Here is a 7,349-nt window from a genome sequence, read left to right on the forward strand (position 1 = left end):
AGTCAAATGTCTCAAAGCATACGCTAGGGAAGAAATAGTGGTTTTGATCATTTACATCTGTCCTGTCCTCTCCAGTACAGTTTTCAGGAATGTATGTAATTCATACACATAGAATATATTGTTGATTTGCCAAAATATTTCTAGACTTGCAGGAAAGCTATGATATTAGTTAGATATAAATTGTTTTTTAAATAAAACATGCTAGTGAAAATTTGTCACCCCAAATCAGAAGCCATCCAACACATCAACAGTGAAGAAAGCGTTATACAGCTTGCACACAATCTTTGGTGTCAGGAAATTTTTGAAGAATTTCATTATCTCGAGCTCCATGAGCCATGTGTCAATATGGTCATTGGGAACACGCACATCCAAGAATTTGTGAAGTTGAAGTCATGTCTGAAACATCATGTTTGTCAAAAATTAAAATGAAATAAAGAAGATTTGAAGGTATGTTATATCTGACTGCCATTTTCCCACCTCAAGCACTGTTGGAGGAAAAGAAAAAGTTGTCCTCTCTCTGAAAGGTGTTTGGACAGGATTGATGTTGGACAGGTTGATTTAGCCTTGGACTAAATTCCCAGTACACCCCAGATGATATGAACACAGAAAGGCAAAATGAACTGGAAGTCATAAGAAAACCTACAACTTTAATACTGTTTATGATCTGCAGTATTAAGGTCTTGGATCTCTAGCTGGCTGTCAGAGGCTTAGTCACAGAAATAATAGAAGCAGCTTGTATTTCCTATCATTCCTGATACCTCTGAATGCGGAAATCTGGCAGCTGTGAGCATCTAAGATGATCATCCTCATACTTTTCCTTCTAGAATGAGAATGGCTGAGGAAGACCAAATATTTTAAAGTTCTGGGATTTATGTTCCTCCCCCAGAGTGGGTTCTAATTTGTGTAATCTACAGGTCACAGTTAAGATCATCAGGTTTTCAATGGTGAAAGAAGTCATGACTATTCTGTGGGGGAAGTAGAGATCAATTTCAAAGGCTCAGCCAATCTATTTGGATATAAGTTTGGATTGTGAAACCTTTGGCAGGAGTTCTGATCATGGCAGCTGTGTGAAAAAATTCTGTACTACTGACTGTGTTTAGCACATATTGGGTAATTTAAGTAGCAGTATACAAACTGATGTATGCTCACTAATCTGCTCCACTACTTCACAAACACTGTCATCTTAATGTAAGACCTGGGAAAAAAAGTCACCGCTTTCCAAAAATCAAATTTTGTATCAGAAAAGATTGATTTTTTTTCTTTTATTAAACAATTTAACGCATCATCTGAATTAAAAGCCCAGCCTCTCCACAGGAAAATGTCTATATTAAAGATTTTGTCTAAGGGATTTAATGAAGTTGTTTTATTAAGTAGTTCTTTCAGGGGGGATGGGAAATATTGTGTGAAAGAAGAACTTTATGATAAGAAAATTAAATAATATACTTATTAATTAATGAAGGCTTTCAGAAATTTCAGTGTAGTACATGAGATCAGTCCATACCGGAGAAATGTGCCTCTCCAACAGAGTGCCTCATGCTTGTGTACTTATCCCAGCTTTATATTTTCCCTCCATCTTCCACCACTACCCAAATTTTGGACAGCAAGGCTTTTTAGTCATTCTTGCACTACATTGTATTAAATTATTCAGATTGTTTTCTGAACCTCTTAAAGAAATTCATAGGGCACCCCACAATTTCTGTCATCCCCTCCCCGAAGCCATTAGAGGGGAGAAATGTGCTAAAAGTGACAGAGGAGAAGATTCTGCATGCAAACACTTGTCTTCAATAGTTAGCCTGTAATGGGAAAGAAATCATCACATATGTACAAGTGGCAAACCAACTCGTGCCTCAGCAATATGCTTCTTCGGTATGACTGAGCATGTAGGTTCATTTTTAAAGCAGTAATTCAAATGGTGTAAAGGGAGATCTGTTTGTTTGCCTGCCTCCCGCCCTCCCCCCCCCCCCCCCCCTTCAAAGACAGAGCATTAGTTAAAAAAACAAATGAAGGAAAATTCCCCAAAGAACCTTAGCAGGGAACAAGAAAAACATCCATTGTAAACAGCGGGTGGGTCTTCTGACAGGCTTTGTTTGCAAATGATAACAATTACAGGTAATTTTTCATTTCAATTGGAAGAACAGGTATAAAAAAAAAAAAAAAAAAAAAAAAAGGAGAGAGAGAGAAACAGAGAGCGAGCGAGATTTCCCAAGTGTCTTATTCCCTCCCAGGTCTACAACCTAACAGGAGTGTAGAGAGCTCGGTAGTTTCTTCTCATTCCATTAAGTGAGATCTAATTGTGTCTCTTCTGTCTGTTGGCAGATGCGGTTTCTACATAACAACAGCCCAGAGACAGAGCTGCCTGATTAATGCCTCCAGCTGTCATATGCCCCATTATCTGTGCATTTGCATAACTTAATGGTTTAGGACAGGGGAGAGAGGATGCTTAATTTAATGTTTAGCAGGCCCTTGATAGCTGAATAATTTAAGAACTGTCAAGGGAGGTCAGTCCTACAGCGATTCAGCAAGACAGCTATGATTTCTGCATATCATTAAAATCCTTACTTAGGATAATTTGAAAAAAAGAAGGAGGGGTGGGGGGTGGGGAGAACAACAATGCCTGAAAGGAGGCCCTGCTCTTCTGTTAACCCTTCCTTCCCTGAGTACTAGGAGAAAGGCTTTGGGAAAACATATGAATTTATCACACGACTGAGAAAGGGTTAACCGTATTATTTCTCTCCCCCATCCCCCATTCTTCTTCTCATAGCTAACGGGTGGAAATACAGAATTTACTTAAATTCAACTAACAGCCCAACATGCTTTGAACAGGAAACACTCTTGGTTTCATTAGATACTAATGAATATTATTAAGCTAATCTGCCATTTGTTTTCTAATTATGTGTCAGAAAGCATCACAGTGGCAGCTGAGGCAACTGCCAGGGTGCATTTATTTATCTTCCAATCCTGTTTTTGTTGACCAGCTACAGAGCAGAAAGTGATTAAGATCAAATGAAAAGGAATAAGAAAATAATATATATCTTTTTTTTCAGGTTGATTACTGATGTTCTTTTCCAAGTTCATCAGTTTCTAAGTGACACGTGGCTGTGTTTTAAGCATTGAGAAAAAGGCACTATTCAGGCCTCCCTGTAAGGCATAATATGAAACTGGATGAAAGAAGTATTTTATGGCTGGATTAGCCCTACCTGTTTGGTAGCCAACCCAAGGACTTGCTCAATGAGTCATGGAACTGTGCTCTGCTATTTCTGTTGAATTCATCGTATTCATCTGGCCCTGTCCTTCGCTCTCCTAAAGCAGAGCTCTGCGCTTCCTGAGCTCTGGCGTTTTGAAGACCATATGGTTACCATTTAAACAACTTCAGAACACATCTGATTAATGTTTCTGCTAAGAGCAGGAGTTGATAAGTTCAGTGTTGCTTGGTGGAATGACATTTATTTACACTAAGGCATGCAAAATTATTTCACTGGGTGAGGCGAGCCTGCTTCTTTGCTTATGGTAAGTAGTCTGACTCTTCAGCTTGGTGCTTTGCCCCCAAGTGCCTCTTCCTGCATGGTTTCCTGGACCACCCATTCTTTTCTGGCTTTATCCTCCAACCGTGACTCCTGTCTGTTCTTCTTTGTCCAGCTTCAATTCATTTGGTTCTGACAGAAACCCCCACAATTTTCCATGGGCTCATTGCATGGCCCCTCCTGGCAGCCAGCTTTTTAGGCAAGGACTTCTGCTGCTTTAGCAATCTGCTTCTGTGAAAGACCTGATCAGCTTATGTAATTTCTGATTTCATTTATTTCATTTATGGGCAATCACAAAATGTGCTTATGTTAAAGAGGTAACTTTTAAAAATAGCAGTAACTTATATACATTATGTCAATGTGTATGTGTGCATACAGTCCATTAGACCTGTGTACAGAAATATATGTACATGCAAATGGATGAGTAACCTTAGATTTTTTTTTTCCATGTGCTATATTAGGAGCTTAGAACATTATCTGCCGTTGTACCATCTAGTTTTCCTCCCAGAAAAAGGGTGGGGAAAATGAAGCTGGAGGATTACACTGAGAGCTGAAGGACAGCAATTGCTATGGTTGGTTTGCAGGTGCCCAAGATTTTGAATGGGATTGAGTGCCCCCCATCTTTGTACTGTTGAAATCTAAGTGATGTTTTTCTTTACATTTTAGAAATATAGGAACTCAATAATTGTCAACAGAATTAATTATTCAGCTGCTTTAGTCTGTAAGTAATGACCTGCATCCTCATCTTGTAGCTCTTACACTTGACAAAGACATTTGGTGGGGTGGAGTAGTAGAGCTGTAACAGCCTGGAAAGGAAAAAGAAATCTCCTCTGTTACAGGGCTGTTTTGTCCTTTTTATGATCACCTCCTGAAGCATGCAGTACTAACGGCATGCTTGTCTGTAGTGACTGGTAACTTTTATACACAGAACTTGTCCATGGTGTCAAAGTCCTGGGTAGTTCCAGTTCATAATCCTGAGGAAAGGAAGGAAAGGAGAGATTATGGTGTTTTTTTTTTTTTTTTTTTTCTTGGGTACATTGCTATTTCTTGCTTGCAGGTTCCTTGATTTTTACTCATTGATACAATTTTTAATGTTTGTTTGATTTTGTTTCCATTTGGTTTGTTTTAGAAGTAAAAATTGAGAAACAAGCGTGCATTGTGAAGCTCAAATTTTGAGAGGTACATTTCCGTCAGGTTCATTTTTGTCCATTGCCTTTTTGTTGCTTCCTAGCAGGGAATTGATTAGAAACAGTGTGAAGCCAAAGCAGCAACAGAGATCTTTTATTTGGTGGAAACATATAGTTCCAGGTTAGAGACCTCACTGTCAAGCACTGTTGGCCTTAGAATCATTTTGCTCAGTTCTTATCAGAGACAAATTTAATACTTGTGCTGGAAACCCATAAGGACAAGGTTGTCCATTCTCAGGCTTCTGCTAACAGAAAAAGAATAGCAAACAAAATGGGAAGGGAAAAAAAATCCTTACGCATGCTAACATAAATCAACACAGTTGTTCCAATCAGCACATATGGTAAGGTAACATTGCCCACTGCTCTGAGACCCTCTAATGGAGGACCATATGGGCTGCTGCTGCATCAAAACACAATAGGGCTGTGTTTAGGAATCTTCGGTGACCTGGATTCAGAACTTCCTTGCTTTTATATGTTTGTGTGTCTGCATCAACATTTTTTCTTCCAACATAGGGATTTGTTCCTTTTTTTTTTTTTTTTTCCTTTTCAAATTCCTTTGTTCTGTGAGAGATTCCTATGGATAGAGCAAGAGAAATGTGTGCCTTGTGTTTTTGGTATTTCACGTTACTGTCTTTGTATATTTTGGTACATTTCCAGATTTCAGAAATAGTAAGAAACCATTACAACTGGATCACTTTGTCAGAATAAATTCACAGAGAGAAAAAATATTTTTTCTTTGGTGCACATTTTTTGAATCACAAAATGATTCTTTTGGAATCATGGAAATTAGGGAGGCATTCTGGGAGTTCCCAGTTGTAGAGTCAGTGCCACTGAAGGATTTGCAAAGCAAGATGTTGTTAAAACTGTGGTACTACAGTGTTACGAATTTTATTTACCTGAAGACTTATAAACTGTAATTGAAGTAGTCACAAAGAATACCCCTGGATCTAGGCACTCCTGCATGGTCATACTTGGTAATAAGGATCTTTGCTATATGTAGAACATACTTCCCTGCTTTTTCCACACCCATCAACTCCTCAGCTCCTGCAACCCCTTCAAATAAAAAGTTACAACCTCTCTTTTTTTTTTTTTTTTTTTTTTTTTTTTTCAGGAGAAAACATGCAAATCCTCCATGGATTCCACACTGTTTTCATTCAACAGATCTTCTTGCCTTTGATCATATGCTTTGGCTAGCTCTTCTTACTGCTTTACTGTACCTGTTATCTGACTTTAGGGCCCCTGAAATCCACTGGATTGCTAGCTCTCCGTCAAGTTACGGCTTTTTAGCCCAGATCCCAAATGGAAGAAGATAGGTGAGGTCCTCCATTTCCTGGTCACTCCTCAAGACAGAACGGCAGCAGATAGGCAGATAGGCGGTGGCTTCTCCTGGACTGCACTGCAGGCGGGCTGCACCTGTGGCTTTATGTGGTGATACTGCTCTTCCTTCTCCTACTGCTAGGTGATTTTTTATTTTTTTTCATCATAACAAAAACATAGTTAGCAAAGACTATACATTCACCAAACATTCATCACGGACCTTCCAATCTCAGTGTAAGACAGAAGACAGCAGATGGATACGGAGGACAGATGGGGATGTGGTTATTAACACAATGATCGAGAGTGGTTGGCTGTAGGATGGCTTCCCTTTCTGTTCACAAAGTGGACAGGTTTTCTCTAGCAGCTGGGGCTAGCTAGTGGGAATGAGTACAGGCAGAGGAGGGCAGATGTCTTCACATTGGTGAGCAGGGAAATAGGGCATAAACTCCCCTCAAGTGATAGCTCTTTTGCATCTGGGATGGGTTTAGATTGATTTTTCCCTTGCAGACAGTGGTTTTCAGAAGTACCAGCTTCAAAAGGCATTGGATGTATATGGAAGCATAAGGGGCTTAAATGGATTGTAAATGGGCCCAGGCCATGGCAGAAGGGTAGAAAGGTGCACTGAGACAGAAAAGGCAATACCTACTAATACTTACTACCAATATGACCGTATTTCTGTAATTTTTTATAACTGGCATCCCTGGGCAAGGGTATAAGTATAGCAACCTGACTATGCAATAAAATCATCATCATCTCAGAATCAGGTAACTGTTTATTTTGTATCTATCTGCTTCTTCTGTCAGTACTGTTGCTTTGATGCTCATGCAGTATGAATGTAAAATGAATTGTATTACTGGACACTAATTTACAGTACAATAAATAGCAGGTTAAGAGGCCAACATGGCCCTGAGCTCTTGGTTATTCTCTAGGTAGAGAAAAGGTAGGAATAAGTATTTTTGGTAAATATCATTAATTGCTCCTGGTCTCTCCCCTACTTAACAAAATTTATTTTCTATTTTGTTTTCTTTCCAACTTTCCTCTTAAGACTGCTTTCTCCAGTGCTCTGTCACATCAGTCAAATTTTCCTACTTATATCTGTTTTTTCATCTTAGAATCATTTCAGATAGGCCCTTTAATTCTGTGAAATACTTGATTCTGAAACATGAAAATTCTGCTGGCAAAACAGAAATTAATTCCTAATATAGAGCAATTCAGGAGCAGAAAGGAATTGGCAAGCTTCTTGTTCCTTCTCTTTCCTTCTGAAGTAGACTGAATTCTTCCAAATCTGAAAATTTGGTTTGGTTTTATGGAAAGGTTCCAGTCG

General features: G+C 39.0%; 1 long non-coding RNA gene across 1 annotated transcript; it reads left to right on the forward strand.

Moving 5' to 3' along the window:
* The first annotated feature begins 3,004 nt into the window (after positions 1-3,004).
* On the forward strand, positions 3,005-6,936 carry LOC121061890. The gene is made up of 4 exons (XR_005815317.1): positions 3,005-3,507; positions 3,983-4,105; positions 4,188-4,242; positions 5,820-6,936. It is a non-coding gene; the product is annotated as an uncharacterized LOC121061890 (long non-coding RNA).
* Positions 6,937-7,349: the final 413 nt, after the last annotated feature.

Source organism: Cygnus olor, chromosome Z (assembly GCF_009769625.2).
Source record: "Cygnus olor isolate bCygOlo1 chromosome Z, bCygOlo1.pri.v2, whole genome shotgun sequence".
Lineage (NCBI taxonomy): Eukaryota > Metazoa > Chordata > Aves > Anseriformes > Anatidae > Cygnus > Cygnus olor.